The following is a 27,026-nucleotide window of genomic DNA, read 5'->3' on the forward strand; positions in this document are numbered from 1 at the left end:
TGTGAGAAAAGGTGTTTGAGAGAGCAAGAGAGAGCGGGTGAGAGAGAGGGAGGAGAATGAGAGGGGTGAGAGTGAGAGGGTGAGAGAGAGGGGTTGAGAGAGAGAGGGGGTTTGAGAGAGCGAGAGAGAGCGGGTGAGAGTGAGAGAGGAGGAGGAGGGGGGTAAGAGAGAGGGGTTATAGAGGGAGAGGGGGTTTGAGAGAGCGAGAGAGAGCGGGTGAGGGAGAGAGAGGAGGATGAGGGGGGTGAGAGAGAGAGGGTGCGAGAGAGGGGTTTTATGAGAGAGGTGGTTTGATAGAGCGAGAGAGAGCGGGTGAGAGAGAGAGAGGATGAGTGGGGTGAGAGACAGAGAGAGGGTGCGAGAGAGGGGTTTTAGAGAGAGAGACTGTTTGAGAGAACGAGGGTGAGCGGGTAAGAGAGAAAGAGGAGGATGAGGGGGGTGGGAGAGAGAGGGTGAGAGAGAGGGGTTGAGAGAGAGATGGGGTTTGAGAGAGCGAGAGAGCACAGGTGAGAGAGAGAGAGGAGGATGAGGGGGTGAGAGCGAGTGTGTGAGAGAGCGAGAGGATGATGAGGGGGGTGAGAGAGAGAAGGTGAGAGAGAGGGGTTTTAGTGAGAGTGGGGGTTTGATAGAGCGAGAGAGAATGGGTGAGAGAGAGAGAGGAGGATGAGGGGGTGAGAGAGAGAGTGTGAGAGAGAGGGGTTTTAGAGAGAGGGGGTTTGAGAGAGCGAGAGAGAGCGGGTGAGAGAGAGAGAGGAGGATGAGGGCGGTGAGAGAGAGAGAGGGTGAGAGAGAGGGGAGGATGATGGTGTAAGCGAGAGAGGGTGAGAGAGAGGAGGATGAGGGTCGTGAGAGAGAGAGGGTGAGAGAGAGCGGTTGAGAGAGAGGGACTTTGAGAGAGCGAGAGAGCGCGGGTGAGATAGAGAGAGGAGGATGGGGGGTGAGAGAGAGAGGGTGAGAGAGAAGGGTTGAGAGAGAGAGGGTGTTTGAGAGAGCGAGAGAGCGGGTGAGAGAGAGAGAGGAGGAGGAGGGGGTGAGAGAGAGAGGGTGAGAGAGGGGGTTGCGAGAGAGGGGGGTTTGAGAGAGCGAGTAAGAGCGGGTGAGAGAGAGAGAGGAGGATGAGGGGAGTGAGAAAGAGAAAGTGAGAGTGGGGTTTTGGAGAGAGAGAGGGGGTGAGAAGGAGGGAGAGGGGATGAGAAAGAGACAGTGAGAGAGAGAGGGTTATGAGAGAGGGGTGAGGGAGAGCGGGAGAGACTGAGAGGGGGTGAGAGCGAGCGGGGCGAGAAGGACGGAGAGGGGATTAGAAAGAGAAAGAAAGAGGGGTATGAGAGAGGGAGGGTGTGTGTGAGTGTGTGTGAGAGAGAGTGAGAGAGGGAGGTGAGAGAGAGGGGAATAAGAATAAGAGAGATTGGGGTGCGAGAGAGAGAGGGGTGACAGAGAGAGAGGGTGAGAGGGTGAGAGAGGGAGTGAGGTGGGAGAGAGTGAGGGGTTTGAGAGATGGGGGTTGTTAGATGGGGGTTGAGAGAGGGGTATGAGAGAGAGGGGTGGTGAGACAGATGGGCTGAGACAGATGGGGTGAGAGAGGGGGTGTGAGAGAAAGCGGGTGAGACAGAGAGGCGGTGAGAGAGAGAGGTGGTGAGAGAAAGGGGGTGAGAGAGGGGGAGTGAGAGAGGGGTTTGGGAGAGAGAGAGGGGAGAGAGAGGGGTGAGTGGGGTGTTGAGAGAGAGGGGCAGTGAGAGAGAGTGGGTGGAGAGAGGGAGTGAGAAAGAGAGGGGGTGAGAGAGCGGGGTGAGAGAGGGGTGAGGGAGAGAGTGAAAGAGAGAGTGGGGGTGAGACAGAGGGGATGAGAGAGATAGGGGGATGAGAGAAAGGGGAGTGTGGGGGGTGGGGTGAGAGAGAGGGGCGGTGAGAGAGCAGGGTGATAGAGAGGGGTGAGAGAGAGAGTGAGAGAGAGTGGGGGTGAGAGAGGGAGTGTGAGAGAGGGGGGAGCGAGAGAGAGGGGCGGTGAGAGAGAGGGGGGTGTGAGAGAGAGGGGGTTGAGAGAGAGGGGCGTTGAGAGAGCGGGGTGAGAAAGAGGGCTGAGAGAGAGAGAGGTGAGAGAGAGTGAGAGAGAGTGGGGCTGAGAGAGAGGGGATGAGAGAGAGAGGGGGGTGAGAGAAAGGGGGGTGAGAGAGAGGGGCGGTGAGAGAGCGGGGTGAGAAAGAGGGATGAGAGAGAGAGAGGTGAGAGAGAGTGAGAGAGAGTGGGGCTGAGAGAGAGGGGATGAGAGAGAGAGGGGGGTGAGAGAAAGGGGAGTGTGGGGGGTGGGGTGAGAGAGAGGGGATGAAAGAGAGAGGGGGGTGAGACAAAGGGGTTGAGAGAGAGGGGCGGTGAGAGAGAGCGGGGTGAGAGAGAAGGGTGAGAGAGAGAAGGGTGAGAGAGAAGGGTGAGATAGAGAGTGAGAGAGAGTGAGGCTGAGAAAGAGAGGGAAAGTGAACGAGACGGGGTGGGAGGGGGTGAGAGAGAGGGGGAGAGAGGGGGCGTGAGAGAGGGGGGAGAGAGAGGGGTAAAAGAGAGATGGAGTGAGAAAGAGAGGGGGTGAGAGAGAGAGAAAGGGGTGAGAGAGAGAGGGGGAGAGAGAGTGACGGGTTGAGAGAGAGAAGAGAGTGAGGGAGAGGAGTGAGAGAGAGGGGTCGAGAGAGAGGGATCGAGAGAGAGGGGGATGAGAGAGAGGGGGATGAGAGAGAGGGGGATGAGAGAGAGCGGGATGAGAGAGAGGGGGGTTGAGAGAGAGGGTGTGAGAGAGAAAGGGATTCGAGAGAGACAGGGTGGGAGAGCGATGGGGATGGGAGAGAGAGGGGTGAGAGAGAGAGAGAAGGATGAGAGAGAGAGAGGGTGAGAGAGAGTGGGTGGGAGAGAGAGGGGTGAGAGAGAGTGGTTGGGAGAGAGAGGGGTGGGAGAGAGAGTAGGGTGGGAGAGACAGCGAGTGAGTGAGAGAGGGTGAGAGAGAGAGAGGGCGATGTGAGGGGCGTGAGAGAGAAAAGGGGAGAGACAAAGGGGGTATGAGAGTGGATCAGAGAAAGAGTGGAGGTGAGATAGAGAGGGGCTGGGAGAGAGGGCGTGGGGGAGAGAGGGGTTGAGAGAGAGAGACGGTGTGAGTGAGATGGGGTGAGAGAGAGAGACACTGAGTGGGAGAGAGGGAGGGAGTGAGAGAGAGAAGGGTAAGAGAGAGAGGAGGTTTGAGAGCGAGAGAGAATGTGGGTGAGGGGTTGAGAGGGGAGTGAGAAAAGGGGTTGAGAGAGAGAAGGGGGTGAGATCGTGCTGCTGAGAAAGAGAGAGGGGTGAGAGTGAAAGAGAGAGGAATGAGAGAGAGGGGGTAAGAGAGAGATAGTTTGAGAGAGCGAGAGAGCAGGTGAGAGAGAGGGGATGAGAGGTGTGTGAGAGAGGGGTGAGATGAGAGGGTGAGGGAGAGTGGGGTGAGAGAGAGGGGGTGTGAGAGAGAGTGGGGTGAGAGAGAGTGCGCGGGTGAGTGAGAGAGAGGGGGTGATGTGAGGAGGTCGAGAGAGAAAGAGGGAGAGACAAAGGGGGAGAGACAAAGGGGGAGAGAAAGAGTGGAGGTGAGACTGAGAGGGGGTGGAAGAGAGGGCGTGAGAGAGAGAGAGGTGGTTTGAGAGAGCAGGTGAGAGAGTGGGGATGAGGGGGTGGGAGGGAGAGGGTGAGAGAGAGGGGTGTGTGAGAGAGGTGGGGTGAGAGATGGGGTGAGGGGGGTGAGAGAGAAGGCAGTGAGAGAGAGAGGGTGTGAGAGAGGGGAGAGAGAGGGGGGATTGAGGGGGTGAGAGAGAGAGTGTGTGTGAGAGAGGGGAGAGATGAGAGAGGGAGTGGGGTGAGGGGGTTTGAGAGAGAAAGTGGGCTGAGTGAGAGGGGGCTGAGTGAGAGGGGGTGAGAGAGAGGGGGTGAGAGAGAGGGGGTGAGAGGAAAAGAGAGAGTGAGAGAGAGGGGCAGAGAGAGGAGATGAGAGATAGAGCGGGGTGAGAGAGAGGTGGTTGAGAGAGAAAGGGGGTGAGAGAGAAAGGTGGGTGTGAGATAGAGGGGGTGTGAGAAACAGAGAGAGAGAGAGTGAGAGGTTAAGAGGGTGAGAGAGAGAGGGTGTGAGAGAGAAAGGGGGCTGAGGGAAAGGGGGCTGAGAGAGAGGGGGTGAGGGAGAGAGGGGGTGAGAGAGAGCGGGGTGAGAGAGCGAGTGGGCTGAGAGAGAAAGGGGGCTGAGAGAGAGGGGGTATGGAGAGAGGGGGTGAGAGAGAGCGGGGAGAGAGAGTGAACAGGCTGAGAGAGAAAAGGGGCTGAGAGAGAGGGGGGGCTGAGAGAGAGAGGGGGGTAGGGAGAGAGGGGGTGAGAGAGAGCGGGGTGAGAGAGCGAGTGGGCTGAGAGAGAAAGGGGGCTGAGAGAGAGGGGGTAGGGAGAGAGGGGGTGGGAGAGAGCGGGGTGAGAGAGCGAGTGGGCTGAGAGAGAAAGGGGGCTGAGAGAGAGGGGGTAGGGAGAGAGGGGGTGAGAGAGAGCGGGGTGAGAGAGCGAGTGGGCTGAGAGAGAAAGGGGGCTGAGGGAGAGAGGGGGCTGAGAGAGAGAGGGGTTAGGGAGAGAGGGGGTCAGAGAGCGGGGTGAGAGAGTGAGTGGGCTGAGAGAGAAAGGGGGCTGAGAGAGGGGATAGGGAGAGAGGGGGTGAGAGAGAGGGGTTAGAGAGAGGGTGTCAGAGAGGTGGGGAGAGTAAAGGGTATGCAAGGGAGGGGGGAAAGAGAGAGGGGGAGAGAGAGGGTGCAGAGAGAGAGTGGATGAGTGGATGTGAGAGAGAGGGTGAGATGAGAGGGTGAGAGAGAAGGGGGTGAGAGAGAGAGAGGAGAGTGAAAAAGGGAGAGAGGGGGAGAAAGAGAGAGGGGAAAGAATGAGAGGGGGTCAGAGAAAGAGTGGAGGTGAGGGGGTGAGAGAGAGGGAGTGGGAGAGAGGGGGTTGGAGAGAGAGAGAGGGCGAGAGAGAGAGGGAATGAGAGATAGAAGGGTGAGAGGGTGAGAGTGAGAGGGAGAATGAGAAAGATCGGGGTGGGGGAGAGAGCGGGTGTGAAAGAGAAAGGGGGTGAGTGAGAGAGGGGGAGAGAGACGGGGTGAGAGAGACGTAAGAGAGAGAGGGGAGTGAAAGAGAGAGGGGTAACAGAGAGAGGGTGAGAGAGAGAGGTGTGAGAGAGAGATCAGCGTGGGAGAGACTGGGGAGAGAGAGAGGGCTGAGAGAGAGATGTGAGAGAGAAGGTGTGTGAGAGAGATCAGGGTGGGAGAGACTGGGGTGAGAGAGAGGGGTGAGAGAGAAACGGTGAGAGAGAGAGAGGTGTGTGAGAGAGAGGGGGGTAAGAGAGAAAGGGGGGTGAGAGAGAGACAGGCAGAGAAAGAGAGAGTGAGAGAGAGAAGGTGAGAGAGGCGTGAGAGAGAGGGGTAAGAGAGAGGGGAAAGAGAGACAAAGTTGAGAGAGAGAGGGGTGAGAGAGAGAGTGGAGGTGTGAGAGAGAGGGGTGTAAGAGAGAGAGGGGTGTAAGAGTGAGAGGGGGTGAGAGAGAGGGGGTGAGAGAGAGAGATGTGAGAGAGAGGGGCTGAACGAGAGGGACGGAGAGGAGGGGTGAGAGAGGCGGTGAGAGACAAGGGGTGTGAGAGGGAGGTGTGAGAGAAAGAGGGTGTGAGAGAGGGGGGTGAGAGAGACAGGGTGAGAGAGAGAGGCGTGAGAGACAGGTGGTTGAGAGAGAGGGGTAAGAGAGAGGGAGAGAGAGAGGCGTGAGTGAGAGAGAGGGGTGAGGGGGAGAGAAGGGTGAGGGAGAGAGAGGGGTGAGGCGATGGAGGGTGTGAGAGAGAGATCGGGGTGGAAGAGAGAGCGGGTGAGAAAGAGATGGGGATGAGAGAGAGAGACAGGCTGAGTTAGAGAGACAGGGGTGAGAGAGAGAGGGTGAGAGGGAGGTAAGAGAGAGAGATAGAGGTGGGGTGAAAGAGAGAGAGGGGCTGAGAGAGAGATGGCGTGAGAGAGGGGGTGAGATAGAGAGGGGGAAAGAGAGAGAGAGGGGTGGGAGAGAGAGAGTGTGAGAGAGAGACGCGTGTGAGACAGATCAGGGTGGGAGAGACTGGGGAGAGAGGGATGGGTGCTGAGAGAGAGAGATAGCTGAGAGAGAGGGGTGAGAGAGAGAGGGGTGAGAGAAAGGGGGGTGAGAGAGAGGGGCGGTGAGAGAGCGGGGTGAGAGAGAGAAGGGTGAGACAGAGAAGTGTGAGATAGAGAGTGAGAGAGAGTGGGGCTGAGAGAGAGGGGATGAGAGAGAGAGGGGGGTCACAGAAAGGGGGGTGAGAGAGAGGGGCGGTGAGAGAGAACGGGGTGAGAGAGAGAAGGGTGAGAGAGAGAAGGGTGAGATAGAAAGTGAGAGAGAGTCGGGGTGAGAAAGAGAGGGAAAGTGAACGAGACGGGGTGGGAGGGGTTGAGAGAGAGGGGGAGAGGGGGAGAGAGGGGGCGTGAGAGAGAGGGGGGAGAGAGAGAGGGGTAAAAGAGAGATGGAGTGAGAAAGAGAGGGGGTGAGAGAGAGGGGGTGAGAGAGAGAGAAAGGGGTGAGAGAGAGAGGGGGAGAGAGAGTGACGGGTTGAGAGAGAGAAGAGAGTGAGGGAGAGGAGTGAGAGAGGGGTTGAGAGATAGGGATCAAGAGAGTGGGGGATGAGAGAGAGGGGGATGAGAGAGAGGGGGATGAGAGAGGGGGGGTTGAGAGAGAGGGTGTGAGAGAGAATGGGATTCGAGAGAGACAGGGTGGGAGAGCGATGGGGATGGGAGAGAGAGGGGTGAGAGAGAGAGAGAAGGATGAGAGAGAGAGAGGGTGAGAGAGAGTGGGTGGGAGAGAGAGAGGGGTGGGAGAGAGAGTAGGGTGGGAGAGACAGCGGGTGAGTGAGAGAGGGTAAGAGAGAGAGAGGGTGATGTGAGGGGCGTGAGAGAGAAAAGGGGAGAGACAAAGTGGGTGTGAGAGTGGGTCAGAGAAAGAGTGGAGGTGAAATATAGAGGAGCTGGGAGAGAGGGCGTGGGAGAGAGAGGGGTTGCGAGAGAGAGACGGTGTGAGTGAGATGGGGTGAGAGAGAGAGACACTGAGTGGGAGAGAGGGAGGGAGTGAGAGAGAGAAGGGTAAGAGAGAGAGGAGGTTTGAGAGCGAGAGAGAATGTGGGTGAGGGGTTGAGAGGGGAGTGAGAAAAGGGGTTGAGAGAGAGAAGGGGTGAGATAGTGATGCTGAGAAAGAGAGAGGTGTGAGAGTGAAAGAGAGAGGAATGAGAGAGAGGGGGGAAGAGAGAGATAGTTTGAGAGAGCAAGAGAGCAGGTGAGAGAGAGAGGGGATGAGAGGTGTGTGAGAGAGGGGTGAGATGAGAGGGTGAGGGAGAGAGAAGGGGGTGAGAGAGAGGGGGTGTGAGAGAGAGTGGGGTGAGAGAGAGCGCGCGGGTGAGTGAGAGAGGGGGTGATGTGAGGGGGACGAGAGAGAAAGAGGGAGAGACAAAGGGGAGAGACAAAGGGGGAGAGAAAGAGTGGAGGTGAGACTGAGAGGGGGTGGAAGAGAGGGCGTGAGAGAGAGAGAGGTGGTTTGAGAGAGCAGATGAGAGAGTGGGGGTGAGGGGATGGGAGGGAAAGGGTGAGAGAGAGGGGTGTGAGAGAGAGGTGGGGTGAGAGATGGGGTGAGGGGGATGAGAGAGAAGGCATTGAGAGAGAGAGGGTGTGAGAGAGGGGAGAGAGAGGTGGGATTGAGGGGGGTGAGAGAGAGAGTGAGGGGGTGAGAGAGAGAGTGTGTGAGAGAGAGGGGATAGATGAGAGAGGGAGTGGGGTGAGGGGGGTTGAGAGAGAAAGTGGGCTGAGTGAGAGGGGGCTGAGAGAGAGGGGGCTGAGAGAGAGGGGGTGAGAGAGAGGGGGTGAGAGGAAAAGAGAGAGTGAGAGAGAGGGGCAGAGAGAGGAGATGAGAGATAGAGCGGGGTGAGAGAGAGGTGGTTGAGAGAGAAAGGGGGTGAGAGAGAAAGGTGGGAGTGAGAGAGAGGGGGTGTGAGAAACAGAGAGAGAGAGTGAGAGGTTAAGAGTGTGAGAGAGAGAGAGTGTGAGAGAGGGGTGAGATGAGAGAGAGAGCATGGTGTGAGAGAGAAATGGGGCTGAGAGAAAGGGGGCTGAGAGAGAGGGGTGAGGGAGAGAGGGGTGAGAGAGTGAACGGGTTGAGAGAGAAGGGGGGTTGAGAGAGGGGGTAGGGAGAGAGGGGGTGAGAGAGAGCGGGGTGAGAGAGTGAACGGGCTGAGAGAGAAAGGGGGCTGAGAGAGAGGGGGTGCTGAGAGAGAGAGGGGGTTGGGAGAGAGGGGGTCAGAGAGCGGGGTGAGAGTACGAGCGGGCTGAGAGAGAAAGGGGGCTGAGAGAGAGGGGATAGGGAGAGAGGGGGTGAGAGAGTGGGGTGAGAGAGAGGGTGTCAGAGAGGTGGGGAGAGTAAAGGGTGTGTAAGGGAGGGGGGAAAGAGAGAGGGGGAGAGAGAGGGTGCAGAGAGAGAGTGGATGAGGGGATGTGAGAGAGAGGGTGAGATGAGAGGGTGAGAGAGAGAGTGGAGGGTGAAAAAGAGAGAGAGGGGAGAAAGAGAGAGGGGAAAGAATGAGAGGGGGTCAGAGAAAGAGTGGAGGTGAGGGGGTGAGAGAGAGGGAGTGGGAGAGAGGGGGTTGGAGAGAGAGAGATGGCGAGAGAGAGAGGGAATGAGAGAGAGAAGGGTGAGAGGGTGAGAGAGAGAGGGAGAATGAGAAAGATCGGTGTGGGGGAGAGCGCGGGTGCGAAAGAGAAAGGGGGTGAGTGAGAGAGGGGGAAAGAGACGGGGTGAGAGAGACGTAAGAGAGAGAGGGGAGTGAAAGAGAGAGGGGTAACAGAGAGAGGGTGAGAGAGAGAGGTGTGAGAGAGAGATCAGCGTGGGAGAGACTGGGGAGAGAGAGGGCTGAGAGAGAGATGTGAGAGAGAAGGTGTGAGAGAGAGATCAGGGTGGGAGAGACTGGGGTGAGAGAGAGGGGTGAGAGAGAAGCGGTGAGAGAGAGAGAGGTATGTGTGAGAGAGGGGGGTAAGAGAGAAAGAGGGGAGAGAGAGACAGGCAGAGAAAGAGAGGGTGAGAGAGAGAAGGTGAGAGAGAGGCGTGAGAGAGACGGGGTAAGAGAGAGGGGAAAGAGAGACAAGGTTGAGAGAGAGAGGGGTGAGAGAGAGAGAGGAGGTGTGAGAGAGAGGGGTGTAAGAGTGAGAGGGGGTGAGAGCGAGGGGGTGAGAGAGAAGTGTGAGAGAGAGGGGCTGAACGAGAGGGACTGAGAGGAGGGGTGAGAGAGGTGGTGAGAGACAAGGGGTGTGAGAGGGAGGTGTGAGAGAAAGAGGGTGTGAGAGAGGGGGTGAGAGAGAGAGGGTGAGAGAGAGAGGGATGAGAGACAGGTGGGTGAGAGAGAGAGAGGGGTAAGCGAGAGGGAGAGAGAGAGGCGTGAGTGAGAGAGAGAGAGTGGTGAGAGGAAGAGAAGGGTGAGGGAGAGAGAGGGGTGAGGCGATGGAGGGTGTGTGAGAGAGATCGGGGTGGAAGAGAGAGCGGGTGAGAAAGAGATGGGGATGAGAGAGAGAGACAGGCTGAGTTAGAGAGGCAGGGGTGAGAGAGACAGGGTGAGAGGGAGGTAAGAGAGAGAGATAGAGATGGGGTGAAAGAGAGAGAGGGGCTGAGAGAGAGAGGGCGTGAGAGAGAGGGTGAGAGATAGAGAGAGGGGAAAGAGAGAGAGGGGGGTGGGAGAGAGAGTGTGAGCGAGAGACGCGTGTGAGACAGATCAGGGTGGGAGAGACTGGGGAGAGAGGGATGGGTGCTGAGAGAGAGAGAGGGCTGAGAGAGAGGGGGGAGAGAGAGAGGGCTGAGAGAGAGGGCTGAGAGAGAGAGGTGAGAGAGAGAGGGGTGAGAGAGAGAGGGATGAAAGAGAGAGGGGTGAGAGAGAGAGAGGGGGTGAGAGAGGGGGTGAGAGAGACGGCAGAGAAAGAGAGGGTGAGAGAGAGAAGGTGAGAGAGAGGTGTGAGAGAGGGGGGTAAGAGAGAGAGGGGGAAAGAAGGAGAAGGGTGAGAGGGTGAGACAGAGAGGGAGGATGAGAAAGATTGGGGTGTGGGAGAGAGTGGGGTGAGAAAGAGAAAGGGGGTGAGTGAGAGTGGGGAATAGAGAGGGGGTGTGAGAGAGGCGTAAGAGAGAGAGGGGTGAGAGAGAGCAGTAAGAGAGAGGGGTGAGATAGAAAGGGTGAGCGAGAGGGGTGTGAGAGAGAAAGGGGGTGAGAAAGAGAGAGAGTGAGTGAAAGAGAGAGAGAGAGTGTAAGTGAGAAAGAGAGAGTGTGAGTAATAAAGAGAGAGCGGGTGAGAGAGGGGTGAGAGAGAGGGGTTGAGAGACAAGGGGTGATTGAGAGAGAGAAAGTGGGGAGGGGGTAAGAGAGAGAGTGGAGTGAGAAGGAGAGGGTGTGATTGAGAGAGTGGGTGAGAGAGAGGGGGTGAGCGAGAGGGGTGAGAGGCGGAGGGGTTAGAGAGAGCGCGTGGTAAGAGAGAAAGGGTGTGAGAGGGGGTGAGAGAGAGAGGTGAGAGAGAGGGGGTGAGAAAGAGGGATTGAGAGAGAGGAGGTGAGAGAGTGTGTGTGTGAGAGAGTGAGGGGATGAGAGAGTGAGGGGGTTTGAGAGGGGGGTGGTGAGACAGAAAGGGAGTGAGATAGAGAGAGGGGTGAGAGCGCGAGGGGTGAGAGACAGGGGTTGAGAGAGAGAGGGGGTGAGAGAGAGAGGGTGAGAGAGAGAAGTGATGTGAGAGAGAGAAGCAGTGTGAGAGAGAGGGGTAAGAGAGAGGGATAAGAGAGAGACGGGGGTGAGAGAGAGAGTGGTAAGAGAGAGAGGAGTGAGAGACAGAGGATGAGAGAGAGGTGTGTGAGAGGGAAGGGAGAGTGAGAGAGAGGGGCTGAAAGAGTGGGCGTGAGAGAGAGGGAGTGAAAGAGAAGGGGTGAGAGAGAAGGGGTGAGAGAGAAGGGGTGAGAGAGAGAGGGGTGAGAGAGAAGGGGTGAGAGAGAGAGAGGTGAGAGATAGAGGGGTAAGAAATGGACGGGTAGGAGAGAGAGAGGGTGAGAGAGGATGTGAGAGAGAGGGGGTGAGAGAGAGGGTGAGAGAGAGATGTGTGTGAGAGAGGGCTAAGAGGGAGAGCCGTAGGAGTGAGAGAGGACGAGAGAGAGGGGGATGTGAGAGAGAGGGAGAGAGAGAGAAGGGTGAGAGAGAGAGGGGTCAGAGAGAGAGAGAGGGGTGAATGAGAGAGAGAGGGGTGAGTTAGAGAGCTTGTGTAGAGAAATCGAGATGAAAGAGAGAGCGGGTGTGAAAGAGAGAGGGGGTGAGAGAGAGACAGGCTTAGAGAGAGAGAGGGTGAAAGAGAGGGGTGAGAGAGAAGGGGTGAGAGAGAGGGGATGAGAGAGAGGAGATGAGAGAGAGGGCGTGAGAGAGAGGGGGTGAGAGAGGGGATGAGAGAGAGAGACGGGCAAGAGAGAGAGAGGGGTGAGAGGGAGAGAAGGGTGAGGGAGAGAGGGGTGAGGGAGAGAGAGAGGGTGTGAGAGAGAGATCGGGGTGGAAGAGAGAGTGGGTGAGAAAGAGACGGGGGTAAGAGAGAGACAGGCTGAGTTAGAGAGACAAAGATGAGAGAAAGAGGGTGAGAGAGAGAGGGTGAGAGGGAGGTAAGAGAGAGAGAGGGTGAAAGAGAGAGAGGGGCTGAGAGAGAGAGGGCCTGAGAGCGAGGGGGTGAGATAGAGATAGGGGAAAGAGAGAGAGAGGGGTGGGAGAGAGAGAGGGTGAGAGAGAGATGCATGTGAGAAGGTGTGTGAGATCAGGGTGGGAGAGACTGGGGAGAGAGAGGGAGGGGGCTGAGAGAGAGGGGTGAGAGAGAGGGGTGTGAGAGAGAGAGAGGTGAGAGAGAGGGGTGTGAGAGAGAGGTGGTGTGAAAGAGAGGGGGTGTGAGAGAGAGAGGGGTGAGAGAGAGGGGTGTGTGAGAGAGGATGTGAGAGAGAGAGGGGGGTGATAGAAAGAGAGGGTGAGAGAGAGGGGTGAGAGAGAGAGGGGTGAGAGAGAGTGGTGAGAGAGAGGGGGTGTGAGAGAGATCGGAGTGGAAGGGAGAGCGGGTGAGGAAGAGCGAGGGGTTGAGAGAGAGACAGGCAGAGAAAGAGAGGGTGAGAGAGAAGTTGAGAGAGGCGTGAGAGAGAGAGGAGTTGAGAGAGAAGGGGTGAGAGAGAGGGAGTGAGAGAGAGAGTGAGTGAAAAAGATAGAGAGTGTAAGTGAGAAAGAGAGAGAGTGAGTGTAAAGAGAGAGCAGGTGAGAGAGAGGGGGTGTAACAGAGAGGGGGTGAGAGAGAGGGGGTGGGAGAGGGGGATGAGAGAGAGAGGTGTGAGAGAGTGAGAGGGGTGAGACAGAGGGGTGTGACAGAGAGAGGGGTGTAAGAGAGAGAGGGGTGAGAGAGAGAGTGGTAAGAGAGAGAGGAGTGAGAGACAGAGGATGAGAGAGAGGTGTGTGAGAGGGAAGGGAGAGTGAGAGAGGGGCTGAAAGAGTGGGCGTGAGAGAGAGGGAGTGAGAGAGAGAAGGGGTGAGAGAGAAGGGGTGGGAGAGAGAGGGTGTGAGAGAGAGGTGAGAGAGAGAGGTGAGAGAGAGAGGGGTAAGAAATGGACGGGTAGGAGAGAGAGAGGATGTGAGAAAGAGGGGGTGAGAGAGAGAGGGTGAGAGGGAGAGAGAGGGGTGAGTTAGAGAGCTTGTGTGAGAGAAATCGGGGTGGAAGAGAGAGCGGGTGTGAAAGAGAGAGGGGGTGAGAGAGAGACAGGCTGAGAGAGAGAGAGACAGGGTGAAAGGGAGGGGTGAGAGAGAAGGGGTGAGAGAGAGGGGATGAGAGAGAGGAGGTGAGAAAGACGGGGTGAGAGAGAGGGGGTGAGAGAGAGGGGGTGAGAGAGAGGGTTAAGAGAGAGGGAGAGAGAGAGAGAGAGACGGGCAAGAGAGAGAGGGGTGAGAGGGAGAGAAGGGTGAGGGAGAGAGAGGGATGAGGGAGAGAGAGGGTGTGTTAGAGAGATCGGGGTGGAAGAGAGAGTGGGTGAGAAAGAGACGGGGGTGAGAGAGAGACAGGCTGAGTTAGAGAGACAAAGCTGAGAGACAGAGGGTGAGAGAGAGAGGGTGAGAGGGAGGTAAGAGAGAGGGGTGAAAGAGAGAGAGGGGCTGAGAGAGAGAGGGCCTGAGAGAGAGGGGGTGAGATAGAGATAGGGGAATGAGAGAGAGAGGGGTGGGAGAGAGAGAGGGTGAGAGAGAGAGAAGCATGTGAGAGAAGGTGTGTGAGAGATCAGGGTGGGAGAGACTGGGGAGAGAGGGAGGGGGCTGAGAGAGAGAGGGTGGAGAGAGGGCGGTGAGAGAGAGAGGGGGTGTGAGAGAGAGGGGGTGTGTGAGAGAGAGAGGGGTGAGAGAGAGGGGGTGTGAGAGAGAGAGGGGTGAGAGAGGGGTGTGAGAGAGAGGGGTGTGAGAGAGAGGGGGTGTGAGAGAGAGGGGGGTGAGAGAGAGAGGGGTGAGAGAGTGGTGAGAGAGAGTGGTGAGAGAGGGGGTGTGAGAGAGATCGGAGTGGAAGGGAGAGGGGGTGAGGAAGAGAGAGGGGGTGAGAGAGAGACAGGCAGAGAAAGAGAGGGTGAGAGAGAGAAGGTGAGAGAGAGGTGTGAGAGAGAGGGGGTAAGAGAGAGGGGGGGAAAGAGGGATAAGGGTGAGAGGGTGAGACAGAGAGGGAGGATGAGAAAGATTGGGGTGAGGGAGAGCGCGGGTGAGAAAGAGAAAGGGGGTGAGTGACAGTGGGGGAGAGAGGGGAGAGAGAGGGCGGGAGAGAGAGCAGTTGAGAGAGAAGGGGTGAGAGAGAGAGAGGGGGTGAGAAAGAGAGAGAGTGAGTGAAAAAGATAGAGCAGGTGAGAGAGATGGGGTGTAACAGAGAGGGGCTGAGAGAGAGGGGGTGGGAGAGAGAGGGGGTGAGAAAGAGAGAGAGTGAGTGAAAAAGATAGAGCAGGTGAGAGAGATGGGGTGTAACAGAGAGGGGGTGAGAGAGAGGGGGTGGGAGAGAAGGGGTGTAAGAGAGAGAGGGGTGAGAGAGTGAGAGGGGTGAGAGAGAGGGGTGGGACAGAGAGAGGGGTGTAAGAGAGAGAGGGGTGTAAGAGAGAGAGGGGTGTAAGAGAGAGGGGGGGATGAGAGAGAGAGGGCCTGAGAGGGGGTGAGAGAGAATGGGTGAGAGAGGGAGAGGGATGTGAGAGAGAGCGGGGGTTGAGAGACAGGGTGAGGGAGAGGTGTGTAAGAGAGAGGGGTAAGAGAGACAGGGGTGAGAGAGAGGGGATGAGAGAGAGGAGGTGAGAAAGACGGGGTGAGAGAGAGGGGGTGAGAGAGAGGGGGTGAGAGAGAGGGTTAAGAGAGAGGGAGAGAGAGAGAGAGAGACGGGCAAGAGAGAGAGGGGTGAGAGGGAGAGAAGGGTGAGGGAGAGAGAGGGATGAGGGAGAGAGAGGGTGTGTTAGAGAGATCGGGGTGGAAGAGAGAGTGGGTGAGAAAGAGACGGGGGTGAGAGAGAGACAGGCTGAGTTAGAGAGACAAAGCTGAGAGACAGAGGGTGAGAGAGAGAGGGTGAGAGGGAGGTAAGAGAGAGGGGTGAAAGAGTGAGAGGGGCTGAGAGAGAGAGGGCCTGAGAGAGAGGGGGTGAGATAGAGATAGGGGAATGAGAGAGAGAGGGGTGGGAGAGAGAGAGGGTGAGAGAGAGAGAAGCATGTGAGAGAAGGTGTGTGAGAGATCAGGGTGGGAGAGACTGGGGAGAGAGGGAGGGGGCTGAGAGAGAGAGGGTGGAGAGAGGGCGGTGAGAGAGAGAGGGGGTGTGAGAGAGAGGGGGTGTGTGAGAGAGAGAGGGGTGAGAGAGAGGGGGTGTGAGAGAGAGAGGGGTGAGAGAGGGGTGTGAGAGAGAGGGGTGTGAGAGAGAGGGGGTGTGAGAGAGAGGGGGGGTGAGAGAGAGAGGGGTGAGAGAGTGGTGAGAGAGAGTGGTGAGAGAGGGGGTGTGAGAGAGATCGGAGTGGAAGGGAGAGGGGGTGAGGAAGAGAGAGGGGGTGAGAGAGAGACAGGCAGAGAAAGAGAGGGTGAGAGAGAGAAGGTGAGAGAGAGGTGTGAGAGAGAGGGGGTAAGAGAGAGGGGGGGAAAGAGGGATAAGGGTGAGAGGGTGAGACAGAGAGGGAGGATGAGAAAGATTGGGGTGGGGGAGAGCGCGGGTGAGAAAGAGAAAGGGGGTGAGTGACAGTGGGGGAGAGAGGGGAGAGAGAGGGCGGGAGAGAGAGCAGTTGAGAGAGAAGGGGTGAGAGAGAGAGAGGGGGTGAGAAAGAGAGAGAGTGAGTGAAAAAGATAGAGCAGGTGAGAGAGATGGGGTGTAACAGAGAGGGGCTGAGAGAGAGGGGGTGGGAGAGAGAGGGGGTGAGAAAGAGAGAGAGTGAGTGAAAAAGATAGAGCAGGTGAGAGAGATGGGGTGTAACAGAGAGGGGGTGAGAGAGAGGGGGTGGGAGAGAAGGGGTGTAAGAGAGAGAGGGGTGAGAGAGTGAGAGGGGTGAGAGAGAGGGGTGGGACAGAGAGAGGGGTGTAAGAGAGAGAGGGGTGTAAGAGAGAGAGGGGTGTAAGAGAGAGGGGGGGATGAGAGAGAGAGGGCCTGAGAGAGGGGGTGAGAGAGAATGGGTGAGAGAGGGAGAGGGATGTGAGAGAGAGCGGGGGTTGAGAGACAGGGTGAGGGAGAGGTGTGTAAGAGAGAGGGGTAAGAGAGACAGGGGTGAGAGAGAGGGGTATTAGAGAGACAGTGGGTTGAGAGAGAGGTGTGTGAGATAGAGGGGGGTGTGAGAGAGAGGGGCTGAAAGAGAGGGTGGGAGAGAAGGGGTGAGAGACAGAGGTGAGAGACAGAGAGAGGTGTAAGAGAGAGGGGTAGGAGAGAGGGAGGTGTGAGAGGGAGGGGTAATGAGAGAGAGGGCTGAGAGAGAAAGGGTGAGAGAGAGAGGGGTGAGAGAGTGGCAGGGTTTGAGAGAGAGACAGGCAGAGAAAGAGAGGGTGAGAGTGAGAAGGTAAGAGAGAGTCGTGAGAGAGGGGGTAAGAGAGAGGGGAAAGAGAGAGAAGGCTGAAAAGAGTGTGAGAGAGAGAGGGGATGGGAAAGATCGGGGTGAGAAAGAGAAAGGGGGTGAGTGAGAGTGGGGGAGAGAAAGGGGGGAGAGAATGGGGGAGAGAGAGGGTGTGAGAGAGCGGGTGAGAGAGAGGGGTAAGACAGAGAGGGGTTGAAAGAGAGAGGGGTAAGAGAGAATGAGAGTGGTGAGAGTGGGAGGGGTGAGAGAGAATCAGAGTGGTGAGAGTGGGAGGGGTGAGAGAGTGAGAGGGCTAAGAAAGAGAGGGTGTGAGAGTGAGGGGGTGAGAGAGAGGGGAGAGAGGGAGGGGATGACAGATAGAGTGGGGTGAGGGAGAGAGGGGGTGAGAGAGAGAGAAGTTTGAGAGAGAGAGGGGTGTGAGAGTGAGGGGGGTGAGAGAGGGGGTGTGTGAGAAAGAGGGGTGAAAGAGAGGGGTGTGTGACAGAGAGGGGATGAGAGAGAGGGGGTGAGAGGGAGTAGAGAGAGAGGGGTGAGAGAGAGGGGGTGAGAGAGAGGGGGTGAGGGAGAGGGGTGTGTGAGGGAGAGGGGTGTGTGAGAGAGAGGGGTATGTGAGAGAGAAAGGGGTGTGAGAGAGAGGGGTGTGAGAGAGAGAGGGGTGAGAGAGAGAGGGGAGAGAGAGAGAGGGGTGAGAGAGAGGGGGGCCTGAGAGAGAGGGTATGAGAGAGAAGGGGTTGAGAGAGAAAGGGTGAGAGAGATAGAGGGGTGAGAGAGTGAGAGGGTCTGGAAGGGATAGCCTGAGAGAGGGGGATGAGAGAGGCAGTGAGAGAGAAGTGGTGAGAGAGAGAGTGTGTGAGAGAGAGGGGGGTAAGAGAGAGGGGTGAGAGAGAAAGGGTGAGAGAGATGTGTGTGAGAGAGAGAGAGTGTTAAGAGGGAGAGGGGTTAGTGAGAGAGAGGGGTTAGAGAGAGAGGGTGAGAGAGAGAGAGAAAGGTGTGTGAGAGAGAAGGGGGTGAGAGAGAGAAGGGGGTGAGAGAGAGGGTGAGAGAGAGAGGTGTGTGAGAGAGACAGAGGGTTGAGAGAGAAGTCTGTGAGAGAAATGGGGTGTGAGAGAGAGAAGGGCTGAAAGAGAGAGAGAGTGTGAGAGAGAGGGGGTGAGAGGGAGAGGTAAGAGAGAGAGAGAGGGGTGAAAGACAGTGAGAGGGTGAGAGAGAGAGGGTCTGAGAGAGAGAAGGGGTGAGATAGAGAGAGGTGTAAGAGAGAGAGGCGTGTGAGAGAAGGTGAGTGAGAGAGATCAGGTTGGGAGAGACTGGGTAGAGCAAGAGGGTTCTGAGAGAGAGTGGTGTGTGTGTGTGAGAGAGAGAGAGGTAATAGAGAGAGGGGTGATAGAGAGAGGGCTGAGAGAGAGCGTGTGTGAGAGAGATCGGTGTGGAAGAGAGCAGGTGAGAAAGGGAGAGGGGGTGAGAGAGAGACAGGCAGAGAAAGAATAGGTGAGAGAGAGAAGGTGAGAGAGAGGCATGAGAGAGAGGGGATAAGAGAGTGAGAGGGCTAAGAAAGAAAGGGTGTGGGAGAGTGAGAGAGGGGAGAGAGAGAGAGAGGGGGGAGACAGATAGAGCGAGGTGAGGGAGAGAGGGGGTGAGAGAGAGGGGTGTGAGAGTGAGGGGGTGAGAGAGAGGGGGTGTGAGAAAGAGGGGTGAAAGAGAGGGGTGTGAGAGAGAGGGGGTGAGAGAGAGGGGGTGAGAGAGAGGGGGTGAGAGAGAGGGGTGAGAGGGGGCGGTGAGCGAGGGTATGAGAGAGAGAGGGATGAGAGAGAAAGATGTGAGAGGGAGAGCGGGATGAGAGAGAGGGGTGAGAGAGAGGGAGGTGTGAGAGAGAGAGGGGGTGTAAGAGAGAGAGGGGGTGAGAGAGAGGTGTGAGAGAGAGGGCCTGAGAGAGGGGGTGAGAGAGAATGAGTGAGAGAGAGAGAGAGGGTGAGAGAGAGGAGGGTGAGAGAGAGAGGGGTGAGAGAGAGTGGGGTGAGAGAGAGAGAGGTGAGAGAGTGAGAGGGGCTGAAAGAGAGGGCCTGAGAGAGGGGTGAGAGAGAAGGGTGAGAGAGAAGGGGTGAGAGAGAGGTATGAGAGAGAGAGGTGTAAGAGAGAGAGATGGGTAAGAGCGAGAGGGTGAGAGAGAGAGGAGTGAAAGAGAGAGGGGTGAGAGAGAGGGGGTTGATAGAGAGGGTGTGAGAGAGAGGTGTGTGTGAAAGAGAGAGGGGTAAGAGAGAGAGGGTGCGTGAGAGAGAGAGGGGTAAGAGAGAGGGGATGAGAGAGATAGAGGGTGAGAGAGAGAGAAGGGTGTGTGAGAGAGAGGGGGGATGAAAGAGAGGGCCTGAGAGAGAGGGGGTGAGAGAGAGGGTTGAGAGAGAGGGTGAAAGAGATAGAGAGAGAGAGAGAGAGAGAGAGAGAGAGGAGTGTGAGAGCGACAGAGGGTTGAGAGAGAGAGGTGTGTGTGGGGGGGTTCGAGAGCAATGGGCTGAAAGAGAGGGCTTGAGAGAGAGGGGTTGAGAGAGAGAGTGAGAGAGATGGGATGAGAGAGGGAGAAAGGGGTGAGAGTGAGAGACGGGTGAGAGAGAGAGAAGCAGTGTGAGAGAGAGGGGTAAGAGAGAGAGAGGGTGTGAGAGAGAGGGTGTGAGAGAGGAGGTGAGAGAGAGGTGTGAGAGAGAGTGGGATGAGAGAGAAAGGGATGAGAGAGAGAAGAGCTGAGAGAGGGGGGCTGTGAAAGAGAGGGTGAGAGAGAAGGCGTGAGAGAGAGAGGTGTGTAAGAGAGAGAGATGGGTAAGAGCGAGAGGGTGAGAGAGAGAGTGTGATGAGAGAGAAAGGGATGAGAGAGAGAAGAGCTGAGAGAGAGGGGCTGTGAAAGAGAGGGTGAGAGAGAAGGCGTGAGAGAGAGAGGTGTGTAAGAGAGAGAGATGGGTAAGAACGAGAGGGTGAGAGAGAGAGGAGTGAAAGAGAGAGGGGTGAGAGAGAGAGGGGTGAGGGAGAGAGAGGGGTGGAAGGGAGAGCGGGTGAGAAAGAGACAGGGGGTGACAGAGAGACAGGCTGAGAGAGACAGGGGGTGAGAGAGGGGATGAGACAGAGGGGTGAAACAGAGCGAGAGGGGTGAAACAGAGAGAGAGGGGTGAGAGAGAGAGGGCCTGAGAGAGGGGGTTGCGAGAGAGGGGCTAACAGAGTAGGGGTGAGAGAGAGAGAGAGGGTGAGAGAGAGAGGTGTGAGAGAGAGGCTTAAGAGAGGGAGAGGGTTGAGAGAGAGGGGTTGAGGGAGAGAGAGTGGTGGAAGAGAGAGCGGGTGAGAAAGAGACAGGGGCTGACAGAGAGACAGGATGAGAGAGTGAAGGGATGAGAGAGAGAGATGGTGAGAGAGAGTGTGTGAGAGAGACCAGGGTGGGAAAGACTGGAGTGACGAGGTGGGCTGAGAGAGAGAGGGCTGAGAGAGAAGGGGTGACAGAGGGGTTGAGAGAGGGGGTGAGAGAGAGGGGTAAGAGAGAGGGGTGAGAGAGAGAGGATGAGAGAGATGTGTGTGAGAGAGAGGGGTGAGAGAGAGAGAGGGATCAGAGAGAGAGGGATGAGAGAGAGCGAGGGGTGAGAGAGAGAGGGACTGTGAGAGAGATCAGGGTGGGAGAGACTGGGGAGAGAGAGAGGGGCTGAGAGAGAGAAGGGCTGCCAAAGAGAGGGAGAGAGAAGGCGTGAGAGAGAGAGGCTGAGAGAGAGAGGTGTGAGAGAGGAAGAGACGGGTTAGAGAGAGAAGGTTGAGAGAGAGGGGTGACAGATAGAGGGGTGAAAGAGAGAGAGGAGTGAGGGAGCGAGGGGGAGTGAGGGAGCGAGGGGGTGTGAGAGAGATAGGGGGTGAGAGAGAGAGAGACAGGCTGACAGAGAGAGAGGGTGAGAGAGAGAAGCGGTGTGAGAGAGAGGGGGTAAGAGAGAGACAGGTTGAGAAAGAGAGAAGGGTGTGACACAAAGAGAGGTTGAGAGAGAGGGTGCTAGAGAGAGAGAGGGGGCCTGAGATAGAGGGTGTGAGAGAGAGTAGGTGAGAGAGAAGGGGTGAGAGAGAAAGGGGTGAGAGAGAGGGTGAGAGAGAGAGAGGAGTGTGTGAGAGAAAGGCGGTTGAGAGAGAGAGGTGTGTGAGAGAGAGGGGTGAGAGAGAGGGGGGCTGAAAGAGACGGCCTGAGAGAGAGGGTGTGAAAGAAAGTAGGAGAGAGAGAAGGGGTGAGAGAGAAAGGGGTGAGAGAGAGGGTGTAAGAGAGAGAGAGAGGGTGTGAGAGAGGGGGGTGAGAGAGAGGGGGGCTGAAAGAGAAGGCCTGAGAGAGAGGGGGTGAGAGAGGGTGCAAGAGAGATGGGCTGAGAGAGAGAGAGGGTGAGAGAGAGGTGTGAGAGAGAGGGGTGAGAGAGAGAGAGAGGGGTGTGTGTGTGAGAGAGGGGGGTGAGAGTGAGAGAGGGGTGAGAGAGAGAGAGAGAAGTGGTGTGAGAGAGAAGCGCTGAGGGAGAGTGAGAGAGACGTGTGAGGAGAGAGAGGGGTAAGAGAGAGAGGGTGAGAGAGAGTGACAGGTGAGAGTGAGAGAGGGCTGAGAGAGAACGAAGCGGTGTGAGAGAGAAGCACTGAGGGAGAGAGAGAGAGAGGTGTGAGAAGAGAGAGGGGTAAGAGAGAGAGGGGTGAGAGAGAGGGGGTGTGTGTGAGAGAGGGCTGAGAGAGAGAGAAGCGGTGTGAGAGAGAAGCGCTGAGGGAGAGTGAGAGAGACGTGTGAGAAGAGAGAGGGGTAAGAGAGAGAGGGTGAGAGAGAGAGACAGGTGAGAGTGAGAGAGGGCTGAGAGAGAACGAAGCGGTGTGAGAGAGAAGTGCTGAGGGAGAGAGAGAGAGAGAGAGGGGTGAGATAGAGAGAGGAGTGATAGATAGAGAGGACCACATCGGCTGTGTCCCTAACTGCACTCACCATGATATATCTCGGGATACCGGTGGTTAGGATTGCAGCCTGTAACAGATGGGTACGGTCATGGTGAATAATACCTAGACACACCCCCAGGGACTGGAAGATAGATGGAACTCCCCGGGTGATCACCTTAGTTTCATTCATTTGAAGCGTTTGAGTGTTCCTGGCTGGGCCCAGTATTGCCTGTCCGTAGCTGTTGGTTTTGGTGGTGAGCTGCCTCCTTGAACTGTTGCAGGTGGTGGACCCACAAGGTCCTCAGGGAGGGAATTCCAGGAGTTTGAGCCAGCAGGTCTCATTCCCTTGCATTTATTCTGCTCACTGGATGTTGGCTATGCATCCCAATTCTGTATGGATTCTCTGAACGGAATATGTTTTGTCGAAACAGTTAGGAGTGCCACAGTCGCTCAGTGGTTAGCACTGTTACCTCACAGCGCCAGAGACCTGGGTTTGATTCCACTCCTGAGCGACTGTCTGTGTGGTGTTTGTACATTTTCCCTGCATCTGCACATTTTTGACAGATTGCCCATAGTGTCGAGGGATATTCAGGTTAGCTGGAATAGCCATGGGAAATGCAGGGTTTCAGGGATATCATCAGGAGATGGATCTGAGTTGGATTCTCTTCAGAGGGTCATTGTGGACTCGATGGGCTGAAGGGCCTGTTTCTGCTCTGGAGGGATTCTATGATATCACTTATCAGCCATATGACAATCGGTTTGACCAATGTACAAAATGGCTTTCGCTCAAACATCAGGCTACTCTGACAACAAACATAACCAGCTTTTAAAATTAGGATTGTAATTCATTGTATAATCTTCTTTCCTTTCAAAAGACTGGGTGGGGGAAGGGGAATGGGTGAAATGTTGCGGTCTCCTTGCTAAAACACAGATATCGGCGCTACCTCGTGACTGTATCGGCGCTACCTCGTGCTCCCACGAGGAGGTTGAACAGTTCATCCACTACACTAACACCTTCCACCCCGACCTCAAATTCAGTGGACAGTCTCGGACTCCTCCCTCCCCTTCCTAGACCTTTCTGTTTCTATCTCAGGCGCATTCCTGAAGAAGGGCCTGTGCCCGAAACGTCGAATCTCCTGTTCCCTGGATGCTGCCTGACCTGCTGTGCTGTTCCAGCAATAAAGTTTCAACTTTGATCTCCAGCATCTGCAGACCTCACTTTCTCCTAAAACACAGATAGACAGCCAAGAGATGCTGGGTATATTGGACAAGTAATACTCCCAAATCACAAAAGCCAGACAGAAGCCAGATGGTTATACCATCAGCATAATGTCAAACGCAACAGTTCCCCTGGGCAGACATATCCCTAACAACGTCTCGACCAAACAAAGGAGGGCCCAGATAGGAAGGCACTGGGTCCTGCTACATAAAGAAACTAACAGGAACAAGCCATCCAAATGATTAGCAACGCTTCAAACTATTAACTGATTCTCCGAATTGGCCAGAAGTACAGAAAGTTCTGGGAAATCATCCAGAAATGTATAAAACCAGGATTCACCTGCAGACTGATCTCTTGAGTTTTCTGGAGGCTTTCTGAGGTGACCAACATGGCAAGGGACAGAGACCAGCTCACCATCCAGAGAGAGGGAGAGAGAGTGGGAGAGAGATAAGCTGAAGCAAACCCCAGGAGCATGGGAGAGAGGGAGTGTGAAAAATCATATAGAGAGAGGGAGCTGGAACCAACTGGAATACTGAGTATCACCCCTTCAGTCTGTCCATGCTTTAACGCCTGTTTGTCTCAGTCTGACTTCCCCATCTCTCTTTGTCCTTCTCTCTCTCTGTCTGTCTCTTTCTCTCAATCTGCCTTTCTCTCGCAACCTCCCTCTCACTGTCTGTCTCTGCCCCATCTTTCTCTCATTCCCCTTCTTCATCCCCACTCTCTCTACCTCTCTCTCTTTTTCTCACCCTCCTTTTCTCTTTTTCTTTATTTCAGACCTGAAAGTGCTCACCCAATTTTTAACCCCCTAAAAATATTTTGCTCCTCATTTTCACTCTCCTCCCAAATTTATCCCCTTCCCCAAATATTTTTCCTCCCAAATACCTACCTCAATAAATATGCTCCCCCTCAATTATTTTGCTGCCCCCAACACTGCTGTGAGCCCCACTCACTGGAGCAGACGGTGTTGAGTGGAAGGTGTGGAGCTGGAAAAGCCCAGCAGGTCAGGCCTGAACCATCGACTCTCCTGGCTGACCTGCTGTGCTTCTCCAGCTCCTTACTTTGTAACTCTGACTCTCCAGCATCTGCAGTCCTCACTTTCTCACACCAGTAAATGAGTCTGGGTTGACTGACTGGCCTGGGACTATTTTAATGTACAGCAAGATTCCAGTGCCAGAATTACAGAAGGTTTGTATCACAGATGGAGTCCTTTCTGCCCATCATCTCCCCTCCCCCATTAAATGATCCTGGTCCGGTTCAGCATCCTCAGGATTGGCCCCTGAATGGCCTCATTGACTATCCTTACTGTGGAGACCTCTTCTCCACCCTGTCTCAGACTTTGCATCACATGCTATCCCTCTCTCCATCTCTCTGAAAACAGCCCCTCCTTTCTCCACCAAATCCAAAGCCCAATTAAACCCTCCCCCAGTCTCTGGCCGTCCCACTCCCTCCGTATCTCCCACTCTCCCCCTTCCCATGCAGACTCACAGCCCCTGGGCTGGAGGACATAATGCCGAGACTAACTCGCCCTTTGACTGACTGCTGTAATGCACACCAAGATTGCACTCTAAAACCATCGCCAAGTACGCACACTGTCCTTCTCCCTCAATATATGTCCTTCTCACTCTCTCTCTCTCCCTCCCTGTCCCTCTCACTCTGTCCTTTTCTCACTCCACCTCCTTGACTCTTACTGCCCATCTCTCTCTCTCCACTTTTTCCATCTCCACTCTCTCCATGTCTCTTTCTCTTTTTGTCACTCTCCCTTTCTCTTTCTCTTTTTCTCCATTTCAGACTCACTCAGAAACGTACATCATGTTCCTTCGACTCACCCCCTTCCCACAGTGGGGGTAAATCCTGGGAGAGACCAGACACTGCGGCAAGCTCTTCCCAATGCCGCTTCCCCAGTCACTGGGACAGAGCAGAGGGGTCCAGGGAGAAAGAGGGAGATAAACTACAGGAGATAAAGAGAGATGGATGGACACACAGTGAGAGGGAGGGAGAAAACAAGAGAAAGACAGGCAGGCAGAGGGAGGGAGAGAACGTGAGAAGAACTGAGAGAGAGAGCAGGAGAGAGACAGACAGAGACAGAGAGAATGAAACTCCAGGAAGAGAAATACAATGTCAGACAGATACAAGGTGAAAATGGGGAGAGAAGGAGAGGGAGAGAAGTTCAGGCAGACAGCAAGACAGAAATCCCAGGGAGAGATATAGGATAGAGAGAGAGAGGAGTTGCAACAGCAGAGAGATAGAGCTGAGAGAGTGGGGTGGTGGTGGGGGCTGTGATGTGGCTAGAATGACGTACAGAGCTGATGCAAGATCCCACAGCGCTGACAGACAGATGCAGAGAGAGATGAGCAAGGTGTTGGTTTTATGAAAGACTGAATGATTAAACATTACTGAAAAACCTGGTGAGGTGACAAATGGGGAAGGGAACCTACCGGGAAACGTAAACAGGGCAGAGATGTGAAGGATGTTGAGGGATAGGGATTGAAGGAAAGATGTGGGAGAGAGAACTGGGAACACAGAAATAGACATGAGAGCTGCAGAGAGAGAGGGAAGCAGTGGAATCTGTGGGATCAGATATCTCTCTGGCATTTTGCTCCTTTGTCTCTCCCCATTCCCACAGACAGCCTGAATCCCACAATTCGTGTGTGTGTGTGTGTGTGGGGGTGCGCGTGCGCGCGCGCTTTCATCTGATGATTCCTCATGGCAGAATAATTTGATTCTCTGTCTCTGTATTGTCCTAGCTTCAGCTCCCAAATCAAATGTTGAATCATCCACGATCCTATTGAATACAAGAGCAGGCTCGAGGGGCTGAACCGTCTCCTCCTGTTCCTATTCAGGATGGTCTTATGTTGTTAACACTACCTCCCAGCTCTTGGCCCCCACACTGGAGGTTATGACTCCACAAGGGCCTGATCTGTAGAGTGCTGCACTCTTCCGTGAGTCTCGGAGGGAACCAGCCTGATTTGGATTGGAGTTGCAGCCTCTCAGTGAGAAGTGAAATCTCCTTGAGATTCCCCTCAGTCTCTCACTGTAAGGTAGAGCAGGCCAGTCTCGGGGAAGCAAACAACAGGCCAGATGTGCTCTGTCCTCCAGCTCCATTTCAGAAGGCCACATGGGAGGGGCATGTTTCCTTCATCAGCTTCCCGAGCTCTCCCTTCTGGGTTAGGGTGGGGGCCGAATGGTCTTGCTTCTGGCTTCTATTGAGGTGCAGGCTGGCTATGATTGGGTTATATAGGACATGCCCCTGGAGTGAGATCAGTTAGCTCAGTTCGCTGGTCAGTTAGCTTACCACATCAGCTAGAGTTACTCTAAAGGACTCTCCTTCCCAACCTGTCCCCTCAGCTGGGCCATGGTGACCCTCTGATTAAATCCCCACCAGACACCGCTCTCGAATGCAGAGCTGTCCCATGCTCTGGTAAGACTACGGTGACATTACATTGGTTTGTACCTGGAGCACTGTGTGCAGGACTAGTCACTGCATTGCCAGAGGGATGTTAGTGTGTGGGAAGGTTTACTGGATGAATCCCCACTGGAATAAACAGTACTCTCTTTGCCCCAGTTAAGCCACCCTGACAGATTTTGTGTCTTTGGAGACACAAGGACCAATTCACCTGAAACAGCAGCTGGGCACACAATAAGACTGGCTAGTTTACACACGCTCCCTCAAACACAGACACACACTCACACACACATACACACACAGACACACGCTCCCTCAAACACACACAGACACATTCTCTCTCACACACTCATACACAAAGGACCCACACACAGACACACGCTCCCTCAAACCCACACAGACTCTCTCACACACATATACACACAGGTACACGCTCCCTCAAATACACACACAGACGCACTCTCTCACACACACATACAGATACCCACTCTCTCTTACACACACTCTCTCTCTCACACACGCACAGACACTCTCGCTCACACACACAGACACACTCTCTCACAAACATACACACAGACATCCTCTCTCCCACACACACAGATACACTCTCTCAAACACTGACACACTCTCTTACATAGATACACACTCTCTCTCATACACACACATTCTCTCATACACACACACTCTCACTCTCCCACACACACAGACACTCTCCCACACACATGCACACACGGGCACCCACTGTCTCTCACACGCACATACACACATAGACACGCGCTCCCTCAAACACACAGATGCACTCTCTCTCTCTCTCTCTCTCTCTCTCTCTCTCTCTCTCTCTCTCATACACACACACATAAACACACAGTTGCACTTTCTCTCTCACACACACATACACACGCTCCCTCAAACACACACAGGCACACTCTCTCTCACGCACACACGGACACACACACACTCTCTCTCGGACACACACTCTTTCTCTCTCACTCACACACAGACACACTTTCTCTCACACAATTTCACGCAGAGACATGAGCTGAAAAATGTGTTGCTAGAAAAGCGCAGCAGGTCAGGCAGCATCCAATGAGCAGGAGAATCGATGTTTCAGGCATAAGACCTTCTTCAGGAATCACTCACAGACACACTCACAGTCACACACACACAGACATACTCACTCTCTTTCACACAAAGACACACTCACTCTCTCACACACTCAAACCACACATACACACTCCCTCTCACACACACATACACACTCTCTCACACACACAAATACACTGTCATACACACACAGACACACTCTCTCTCACACACACATATATACACAGACACACTCTCTCACACACACACACATACACA

The sequence above is a fragment of the Chiloscyllium plagiosum genome, unplaced genomic scaffold, assembly GCF_037043375.1.
Source record: "Chiloscyllium plagiosum isolate Xiang-an unplaced genomic scaffold, Cpla_swu_hap1 HiC_scaffold_39, whole genome shotgun sequence".
Taxonomy (NCBI): Eukaryota; Metazoa; Chordata; class Chondrichthyes; order Orectolobiformes; family Hemiscylliidae; genus Chiloscyllium; species Chiloscyllium plagiosum.